The 10,260-nt window shown below is 47.0% G+C and overlaps 1 protein-coding gene across 16 annotated transcripts in view; it reads left to right on the top strand.

The window, feature by feature from the left end:
* Window positions 1–3,779: 3,779 nt before the first annotated feature.
* Window positions 3,780–10,260, top strand: part of STON2 (stonin 2) — a 174,080-nt gene continuing 167,599 nt past the window's right edge. For 4 of the 16 annotated variants that reach the window (XM_063651950.1, XM_063651947.1, XM_063651948.1 and 1 more), the window contains exon 1: window positions 3,832–3,970. The gene's annotated coding sequence lies outside the window, so the exon portion shown is untranslated. Of the gene's footprint in view, window positions 3,971–10,260 lie in introns of all 16 variants that reach the window. The other 12 variants (XM_063651951.1, XM_054449621.2, XM_063651946.1 and 9 more) reach the window with 8 other exon arrangements.

Below are 10,260 nucleotides of genomic sequence, written 5' to 3'. Positions count from 1 at the left end.
GTTTTTAGCATATTCACAAAGTTGCATAACCATAACCACTAATTACAGAACATTTTCATCACCCCAAAAAGAAAGTTCATAGCCATTAAGCAGTCACTCCTCATTTCCCCCGGCAACCACTAATCTGCTCTCTGTCTATGGATTTGCCTATTCTGAATATTTCATGTAAATAGAATCATACAGTGTGTGGCCTTTTGTTTCTGGCTTCTTTCACATAGCATGATGTTTTCCAGAGTTATCCATATTTTGCCTTTTATCAGTACCTCATTTATTTCATGCCTGAATAATATTCCATTATATGGATATACAGTAAGTTCTCACTTATTGTCATTGATAGGTTCTCGAAACGGCAACCTTTAAGCAAAACAATGTATAAAAAACCCCAATTTTCCCATAAGAGAATTCACATAAACAAGAATTAAGTTCCTACAGCACATTTCTGGTCACAAAAACATCACCAAACTGCTAAATAAAGAGCAAAAACCCTTCTAATATTAAAGGTGGAAATAAATGTGAGCTATATGTACACTTTTAAAAGATTAATAAAAACAAGTAAGATAATTATTTGCCCCATTACTCCAGTTCAAGGTCTCAGGTGATGGGAACCCATCTGGCAGCTCAGCACACCAACAGGGAACCAGTCCCAAACAGGACATCATTCCATCGCAAGCCTCTCTCTCTCTCTTTCTCTCTCTCTCTCTCTCTCACACACACACACACACACACACACACACACACTCATTCTGGGACAATTTAGACATGCCAATGAACCCAACGTACACATCTTTGGAATGCAAAAGGAAACTGGAGTACCTGGAGAAAACCCATGCAGATGTGGGGAGAACATGCAAACTTTCAGCTGGGAGTTGATCTTTTTTTTCTCATCAACATCCTAATGAAACAACGTTATTGGAGGACCTTCTGTACTATTTAATACATTTTGTTTATCTATCATTAATTGACGGGCGTTTGGGTGGTTTCTACCTTCAGCTATTATGAATAATGATGCTATGAACATTTGTGCACAAGTTTTGGGTGGGCAGATGCTTTCAGTTCTCTTCGGTGTATATCAAGGAATGGAATTACTGGGTCATATGGTAACTCTTATGTTTAACTTTTGGAGAAATTGCAAAACTGCCTTGTAAATTAACTGCACCACTTCACCTTGTGTTCATTTAAGGAAGAGCTTATTCTTCTCTTGACCTGACAGTGCTTGACATACAGAAACTATCTATTTACTGTTGGATTGGATGGATGATTGCTTTGCTCCACACCAAATGTCCTTCCAGTCTGGAACTGAAGAATGCCCTGTTGAAGACCAGGATAGGGTGTGGCCCTAGTCTCCTTAATACCACCCTATTAGCCTGTCAGGGGTTTTCATCAGTCACTTCATGTTTATTAAGTACCTACTTAATTGGGGATACATTGATTGAGGACACATCGCTAAGTAATGCACAGTCTGCTAGTTAGAAAGATGGCCATTTGAGCAGATCACTAGAATGCTGTTGCTTATTGATGTTACGGGAATATAAGACAGGCAAGGGGTTCACAGCTCAGCCTGGGAGAATGAGTGAAGGCTTCACAGAGGAAAGAATATCTGAGTTTTGAGCATTAAGCAGTAGTCACCAGGGAAGAAATGTGATATGGGGGCGAACTAAATAAAGCATTTTGCTACAGACAGAGAACAGACCAAGACATAAGCAGTTCCTGGCCCCAGTAAGATTCCAAGGTAATGGAAGTAGAATTCAGGTTCTTCTTTCACTTGTCACTCTTCCTTCATTTGCCATCCTTCTTTCACTTGTCATCTCCGGGCTGAGTTTATGGTGATGTGATGAGGGTTGAGCAGTTTGACAAACCATCTTGGGTCAGCTTGCTTCTCTGGCTGAAACAGTCCTTCTTCGTTGGAGTGATAGTTTGACCAATCCAAATGGAACTTCTGTTTTGGCAGAAGCCACAGCTATGGAAAGCGAGCAACCTGAATTATGGGCTGATGTCTCCATGTGCTTCTGATGCTTGGAGAGGGATGCCCATGAAAGAACTCTCCTCACACAGTCCACACCATGCTGTGCTCTGTCTAGTGTTCCTCCCAGGTGAGGTTCAACCCATGCGTATCCACCTATTCAATATAAAGTGAATCAACTGAGGCCCGGCACGGTGGCTTACGCCTGTAATCCGAGCACTTTGGGAGGCTGAGGCGGGCGGATCACTTGACGCCAGGAGTTTGAGACAGCCTGGCCAACATGGTGAAACCCCGTCTCTACTAAAAATACAAAAATTAGCTGGGCGTGGTGGCACGTGCCTGTAATCCCAGCTACTCAGGAGGCTGAGGCATGAGTATAGCTTGAACCCGGGAGGCAGAGGTTGCAGAGAGCCAAGATCGTGCCACTGCACTCCAGCCTGGGCGACAGAGCGAGACTCCGGCTAAAAAAAAAAAAAAAAAATTGAAGTGAATCAACTGTTTGTCCATTGATATAAACTGGAGAAAACAGAGGTAATTTCCTCTTGGGGTCTTGGGCTCCTCAAAGTAAATGACTGTAAGCTCACCCTAGGGTAAGGGTCAAGACTGTTCAGAGTGGGTGAAACTGTTAAATCCTTGAGTCTTTACTTCTCTCCTAAGCCAAATTTCTCACTGAAGGCGTTCTGTCAACATAGGATAATAAACAAGGGGGAAATGTCTGTAGAAAAATGGCTACATACTTGCTTTCAAGGTAGTGCCACCAAGCCAAAGGTCCGTTGTGTTACTTATTTCTACTCATTTCCTATCTGGGTGTTTAGAGGGGGTGTTTTATGAGTAACAGAACAAAGGTCTGGTGGCACCCAGATTTATGGTTTGTTTTTATTCCTTAGAAAGATTCAGGGCAGATGGGAGAAGAGACGGAGGACAGAACAATTTCAATTCCCTGTTCGCCCTCGGTTCTAACCAGTGCCTCTCCTCCACAGCGTGGAGTGACTGCTGGTGTGTCTTTCAATGAAAATCTCTCCAGACTAAAAACTGGTGTCACTTGTCCACATGTTCACGGGGCATATGGATGTTCTTATGACAGCCTCTTTCTGTATTTCTGAATTAATAAATGTAAAGCGTTTGGAATAGTGCCTAGTAAATAATATGCACCATAAAAACGGTAGGGTCATTATCACTATCCAGCCTCATCTCTCCAGCTAGGTATGAACTTCCCCATAATCGAAGATCTCACCATTTTTATCTTTTTTCCCCCTAAACACCTAGCACGGTGTTTTTAATAATTTGTTGGCGTGATTAAGACCTTAAACAAGTTGCTCTCCCTTTGAGAGCTCAGGTAGGACCACTGAGAGGTTGTGTGTAGAGTCCGATATGAGTCCACAGAACTATTTGGCGCCCGCTGTTTACAAGCCACTGTCCTGAGCCTACGCCCTTTGTAGAGTCAAAAGTATCAATAAATGAACGTACAGGAGTGAGGCTAGTTGAGCCACGATTCCCGCTCCTAGGAGGTCTCAACTACCAGCCCGCAGGCGGAGCCGGTGGGACTCCCATGCGCTCCCCATTCCACGCCATTTCCATGTCGCTCGAATCGATGCTTTCCGTGTTGCCTCGTGCCTGGACGGCCGGCCCCACTAGGCGCAGAGGGGAAGGATCCCGACTTCGGCGTCTGGTTGGGGCCCCGGGAGCCGCGGGAAAGCAAGGCTGCGGCGCGGGAAGCTTGGCCAGCAGATCCCGGCGGCGCCCGGCCAGTCCCCCCCGCCCCGGCTCCCCGGCTGCCCAATCATGGCACGGCTCGGGAGCGCGCCGCGGCCAATCAGGAACGGCGGGAGCGGCGCCGGGAGCCGGCGGGCGCAGAGCGAGCCCGAGAGTCTGGAGCAGGCGTAGGCGCTGCGGCCGGGAGGGAGCGTGGCGGGAGCAGCGCGGCCGGGTGGGTATCTTGCGGCCAGAGAAGCCGGCTTTGCCGCGGCGACCTTCCGGCGGACGCCGGGGACCCTGCGGACCGCGGCGCAGGTAACTGCACCCACGCCCCGCAGCAGAAGGGCGAGAGGGCCCCCCAAGAGGGGCCCCGCAGGTGGAGCGGGCGGGGGGCGGGCCGGCCGCGAGGTCCTAGCGCCGCGGTGCCCCCTGGCGCCCCCGAGCCTGCCCGGTCGAGCCACGCGGAGGCGCGGCGTTTCCACCAGCCGCGGGCGTCCCGGGGTGGGAGAGGACGAGGGGACTCTGCTTAAGGCAGGTGGGGGTGGAGGAGGACTGCTGCGACCCCTGGCCCCATACACAGACACTTCTGGCCGACGGGTGTCTTCGAGATTGGGACGCCCAGGATGTCTTCATCGGCACGAGTGGGGAGGCGACAACAGGTGTCCCTGGGGACGGTGCTTCCCCTACACTCCCCTCGCCTGAAACCCCGGCCTTGGCGCCGCGCCCCACCTTCGGAGTGTCGGGAGGCAGGACCCCAGCCTGGCCTCAGGCGCTCTGCCCGCTGGACAGCGCCCAGAGGCGGCCTGGACGTGGGGCTCGGATGGAGTTTCCTCTGCGCGTTGCCAAGCAATTTGTCGGACACCCGCCTCTCGCTGGGATGAAGAGTTGAAGATGAGAGTGCGTGTGTGCGCGCGCGTGTGCGTGTGTGTGCATTCGTGCGTGTGTGTGTGTGCGCGTCCGTGTGTTCTGGTGCAACCCCTACTGGAAGGAGCTGCCTGAGGGCTGTGAGTGAATCATTAACTGTGCTTTTGTGCAGCTCCTGGCCTTTGCCTGCCTCCCCGCCTCTCCCGACGCTCCCGGTTTCCCCCTTGGGCAGGTCCTTCTTACTCTCTGTGCCCCCCTCTCCTGATCTGTAAGGTGGCGATAATGATTGCACCGGTCTGATAGCGTTGTTTTGAGGATTATATGAGCCAGTGCGTGAAAAACACCGAGCACAGCGCTAAGCACTCAACAAATACCGGCTCTTATTATTTATTATACGGAGTGGATGGGCTTTTAAAGAGTAAATCAGACGTGTCCAAACTGGCCTAGCAACCGTTTGCAGCTCTGAACAGCTTTCTACATTTGAAAGGAAAAAAATGCTATTATTAATGAGACTGATGGTATCTTTAAAGGTAGCATATCCTTTTCGGGGGCGGTAAAAAACCGATCCACTGGAATGGTGAGAGAGAGAAATGCATTCCAACTAGTAACTGAGAAAAGCTTTGTGACCTTTGAAAAAATTGGTATGAATATTGTGTGAAAATAATATCATGGTACTTTGTTAACAATGTTCACCTTTCATTAGCATGGCTGATTTGGGGGAAGTATTTGAAAGTTTTATACTTTTTACTCCTCCCTTAAACGAAAAGGTAAAATTAAAAAGAGAGGGAGGGAGAAAGAGAGAGAGAGAAAAAAAAACTCAACCACACAACAAAAATGCCAGTGGCTCATAGAAACCTAAAATTGCAGTTGCTACTTTTAGGTGTTTTTTTCCTATGCCTGACCTGGGTGGTCTGGTTTAATTCTTTGTCACTATGTCACTTTTATTTTCTTGGTTAATCTGAAAAGTCAAATAATTGGCCCCTTTATTTTTCTTTTTAAAACTTAAAATATCGACATGTAGCAGACCTGCTTGGAGTTCTGAACCCTCTGCTTAGTTGCCTCCTACTCTGTGACGAATCCAAAAAACCTTCTCAAAGCTTCTCTAGGGTGATGTCGGTGGGAATCTGTCTTACCACACCATACTACCCCCTACCCCCCAACCCATAGGCTAGGACCTGGGGAAAGGATGCAAACAAAATGCCCCAGTTCTTCTAGGGTCTCTTGTGCTTTTGCCAGGAGCCTTAGAATGAATACATTGACTTAGAGGAAATGCTTATCTTCTCAGGGGGTAAGAAGCCCACTTCCAGATGCAATCTTTCAAGTCTCAGATTAGCATGGCAGCCCTTTCAGTTGTTGATAAGAGGACTTTTACTCTCTCTAGTGGCGTGGGAGGATCTGAACGCTTGCTGCTGGGGGGAGTAAGAGAGATGTGTTGGGCGGGGCAAAGACTCCTGAGTTCAGAGCCAGACTCCCACCTCGTGAGATCTCAGACTGTGACTGACTCTGGGAAACTTCAACAAATTGCTTTGTTTTTCTGAGCCAGGCTTCTGTTTTATAAAATGAGTTGTTGAATTTTTAATTTTATTATTATTTTTTCTTAGAGGTTGTTCTAAGGATAGTACTAATGAATGGAGGTGCCGTGGCACAGTTCCAGGGACGTGGTTACAGGTCTGTAGCATCCAGAGAAGATCTTAAAAGTTATACCTGGGAAAGACACAAAAAGCTTGACCGAGGGGTAAACTTGAACTGAGTGCAAAATGATGAGCAAGTCTCTTGTGCAGGCAGGGGTGAGGTGGGATTGGAAACAAGGTAGAGCAGAGAAGAGAAGACATTCCAGACTGAGAGAAGCGATCAAAAGTACTGTTACAGTCAGCTTAACGATAAATAACAAGTAACCCCCAAATCTCAGTAATTTACAGCAGCCAAGATTTAGTTCCCTCTCATGCTGCATGTCCAGTGTAAGTCAGGCATAGTTCTACCCCTCATTTGTCATCATTCCGGGACCCACTGAGGCTTAAGAAACAGTCTCTCTCTGGAACAATGTGGATCTTATTTATGACAAAGGGAAAAAGGACATGATAGAACAAAATGATCGCATCTAAAGTCTGCTCAGAAGTAGCAGCCGTCACTTCAGCTCTCATGCCGTTGGTCAAGGTAACTTACATGGCAGAGTCTGCTGTCCGTGGTATGGGGAGGTCTAAACCAGCTGCAGACAGCGAGGTATGGCTGAGCGGGAGGAAAAGTGCAGAAGGAAGCAAGGTCAGGAGGTGGCCCAGTGGCAGATGATGAAGGACCCTGGGTCGGGTGCCAGGGGATTGGGACTTTATCCATTGGCAGGGAGCAGCCACTGAAGAGTTTTGAGCTGGGCTTTGACAGGGTGGGATTTTCCTGCTGAACACACATTTCTAGTGGCCAGGTGGAGAGAAGATTGAAATAGGTGAGCTAAAAAGCAAGAGGTGATGAGGGCCAGGGCAAATACGGTGGCCTCCAGTCTCTCTCTCACCATCTGTTACATGACTTCAAATTCCACTGCTAGAAACTGATTTAGTTGGCTCTTGAGCAGCTTGCCTTCTTCACAAGTTCTCTCTTAAAATGCACATGCTCTCTCATCTTGAAGTTGTTATTTTATATCACCTGAAGCAGTGGATCTCAAACTTTAGTGTGCATCCGAATCACCTGGAGGGACTGAGAAAATGCAGATTGCTGGGCCTGGCCCCCTGAGTTCCTGAATCAGTCAGTCTGGCCTGGGGCCTGGAAATGAGTATTTCTGACAAGTGCTCAGGGGATACTGATGCCGCTGGTCCCATACTTCGAAAACCACTAAACTAAGGGGAGACATTAAGATGTGATTGAGATAAATACCTGAATGGAAGAGTCCAATGGAAGAAGGAAAAGAGCTGGAAGGTCTCAGCATTCTCCATGCAGCAGTTTTGCCGAAGGCTGGCTCTGGCCATGAGCAGTAGGCTCTGTAAGAGTAGCTGAGTCTCTAGGTGTATATTAAATTGCAGATGCAGTGCTCATAGTGAGGAAATGAAAAGCTTGGATCCAGAGAAGAAGTATGCAAGTGCTGCTATGTCCCATCCCTTTGTAATTTTGCCCAGACTTCCCCTCCTGTCATCTAGCACACACCCTTTTGTCTGGCTCCAGACCTCTCACTCAGGCCTGTCCACATATTCCAGTCCTGATCCATCACACTTCTTGTCATTCCAGCTATAATTTCTTCTGGAGCTGAGCTTTCCCACTGGGTGGACATTTGGCTGAATTTTCATATAGTCAGACGAAGAAATTGCTTGCTTTACTTGAGGTCACCATCATAATTAAACATCTGTGCCATGTGGTCATACAGATTGTGATCGGCACCCACCCCCAAGATAAATAACCCCCTGAGAACCCAAGATTGTCCATGGTTTGGCTTATACTATGAGATGGAGCAAGTTACTACAATTCCCCCCAACCGTGACTCATCACTCCTGTAACAACAGGGCATGCCAGAAATGGACGTAAAGGAGCAAATATGTTGGGGTGTATAACGCGACACAGGAAATAAAACACAGTGAGAGTGTTTTTTTTTTGTTTTTTTTTTTTTTGCTATAGTTTTTCTCATTCGTAAGCATGGCACAAATTTGAACTCTACCTAGGGTCCCAATAAACCAGTGGTTTGCCAGCACGTGACAGAGAGCATGTAAATGCATGAAATACTTCTAGGATCACCATTCTAAGTGCTGGCTACCAGATTAGAATATTTGTTTCAAGGTAGGATGAGTGCAGAATTATCCACTGGGGTATGAATAGAAAATTCTAGAAATTCTATATGCATTTTATTTTTTTGAGATAGAGTTTTGCTCTTGTCCCCCAGGCTTTAGTGCAGTGGTGTGATCTAAGCTCGCTGCAACCTCTACCTCCCAGGTTCAAGAGATTCTCCTGCCTCAGTCTCCCAAGTAGCTGGGATTACAGGTACTCACCACCACGCCCAGCTAATTTTTTTTTTTTTTTTCGAGACAGAGTTTCGCTGTTGTTGCCCAGCCTAGAGTGCAGTGCGCAATCTTGGCTTACTGCAACCTCCGGCTCCCGGGTTCAAGCAATTCTCCTGCCTCAGCCTCCTTAGTAGCTGGGATTACAGGAATGCGCCACTATGCCTGGCTAATTTTGTATTTTTAGTAGAGACAGAGTTTTGCCATGTTGGTCAGGCTGGTCTTGAACTCTTGATCTCAGGTAATGTGCCCACCTTGGCCTCCCAAAGTGCTGGGATTACAGGCGCGAGCCACCGTGCCTGGTCACGGGTAATTTTTCTATTTTTAGTAGAGATGAGGTTTTACTATGTTGGCCAGGCTGGTCTCAAACTCCTGACCGCAAGTGATCTGCCTGCTTCAGCCTCTCAAAGTGCTAGGATTACAGGTGTGGGCCACTGCATCCGGCCTTCTATATGCATGTTAAATGTGTATAAAATAAGAAATATTATGATGAGCTCATATTATAAAATGAAGTGAGTGAGATTTGAAAAGATCCTTGTTCCAGTTGAGATTTGAGAGGCAAGTCATACCTTGAAGGTGTGCTTTCTGAAACAGGAGAAACTCCCCCGGGATTCTGTGTACCTTCCCAGAGGTGGATGAGAAAGCTTAGAACTATAACCTCTGTCCTGGAGGCCTGAAGCCAGCTGTTTCCCTCTCCAGGTCATTTTGGAGAGCCAGCAGTTTTTCCCCCTTGTGCAGCTGTGGCCTTGGTACTGCCTTCACTCGGTCTGCTCTATGGGGAACTACCACAGTTCCCTCCAGCTCAGGTTTCCAGGAAACCTCGCCTAAAATTTCAAAAGGTGCAGCAAAGAAAACTGCAGATGTAACTCTGAGAGCCAGTGAGAGAAGGGACACTTAAACCAGCCAGGGGGATTTAAAATGCTGAACAATTCATTAGAAGGTGCTGCCATCCCCACTGGATAACATTTACCCAGCAATTTGGTATTTAAGAAATGTTAAGTATCAAATCATAGAAAAGTGTTATCTCCTATTATCTAGTTGTATTAAAGAAATGCTTATATATCATATATATATATTTTCACATCTCTAGCACTTTCAGGAGGTAGACTTCAGTGTTATCGCTCTCTTTCTGAAATGCAGTAACAAAGATAGAAACAGTTGGCCAAAATTCTATAGATAGATAATAGTAGGGCAGGATTGAAACTTGAATTTTTCATTCAGAGTGTACAACCTTTGTCACCCCAGTTGGCTGCCTACTAACTTGGACTGGTGCCCTGAAGTGGCCTCACTAAGTGGCAAGGGGTGGTCAGTGTTCCTTGTGATGTTTCATCACAGTGAGGAGTGTGAAGCCGCTTTGCAGATTGCTAATGGCTCAGTGAAACCTTTGGGAGTTATGTTCATTTGAATGGTATTATTGACCATCTGCTGAGTGCAAGGCTTTGAGGAAAACGTATGAGGAATTCAGAGAAGTATTATGCTCAGTCTCTGACACAGCCTCTATGCTGAGAGAGAAAAGACATAATATTTATATAAAATCAATGATAGTTAAACCACAGCGAGACCAACAGTAGGCAAATAATCCAGTGGGCTATCAAGTGCTATGAATTCAGACAGCGAGTCTTTCCCAGATTGTGCTGGGCTGGGAAGGTTCAGGGAGGAGCAGCTTCTCCGGGCTGGATGGAGAAGTAGGATTTAGCAAGGTGGGAACCGTAGTCTTTAGGGAAGGAATGGGTCTAAGTGAACTGTGCCCCTGCACTGGTCCACAAGTCT

This window comes from Pongo pygmaeus, chromosome 15 (genome assembly GCF_028885625.2).
Source record: "Pongo pygmaeus isolate AG05252 chromosome 15, NHGRI_mPonPyg2-v2.0_pri, whole genome shotgun sequence".
NCBI lineage: Eukaryota > Metazoa > Chordata > Mammalia > Primates > Hominidae > Pongo > Pongo pygmaeus.
This window is presented reverse-complemented; position numbering and strand designations above follow the sequence as displayed.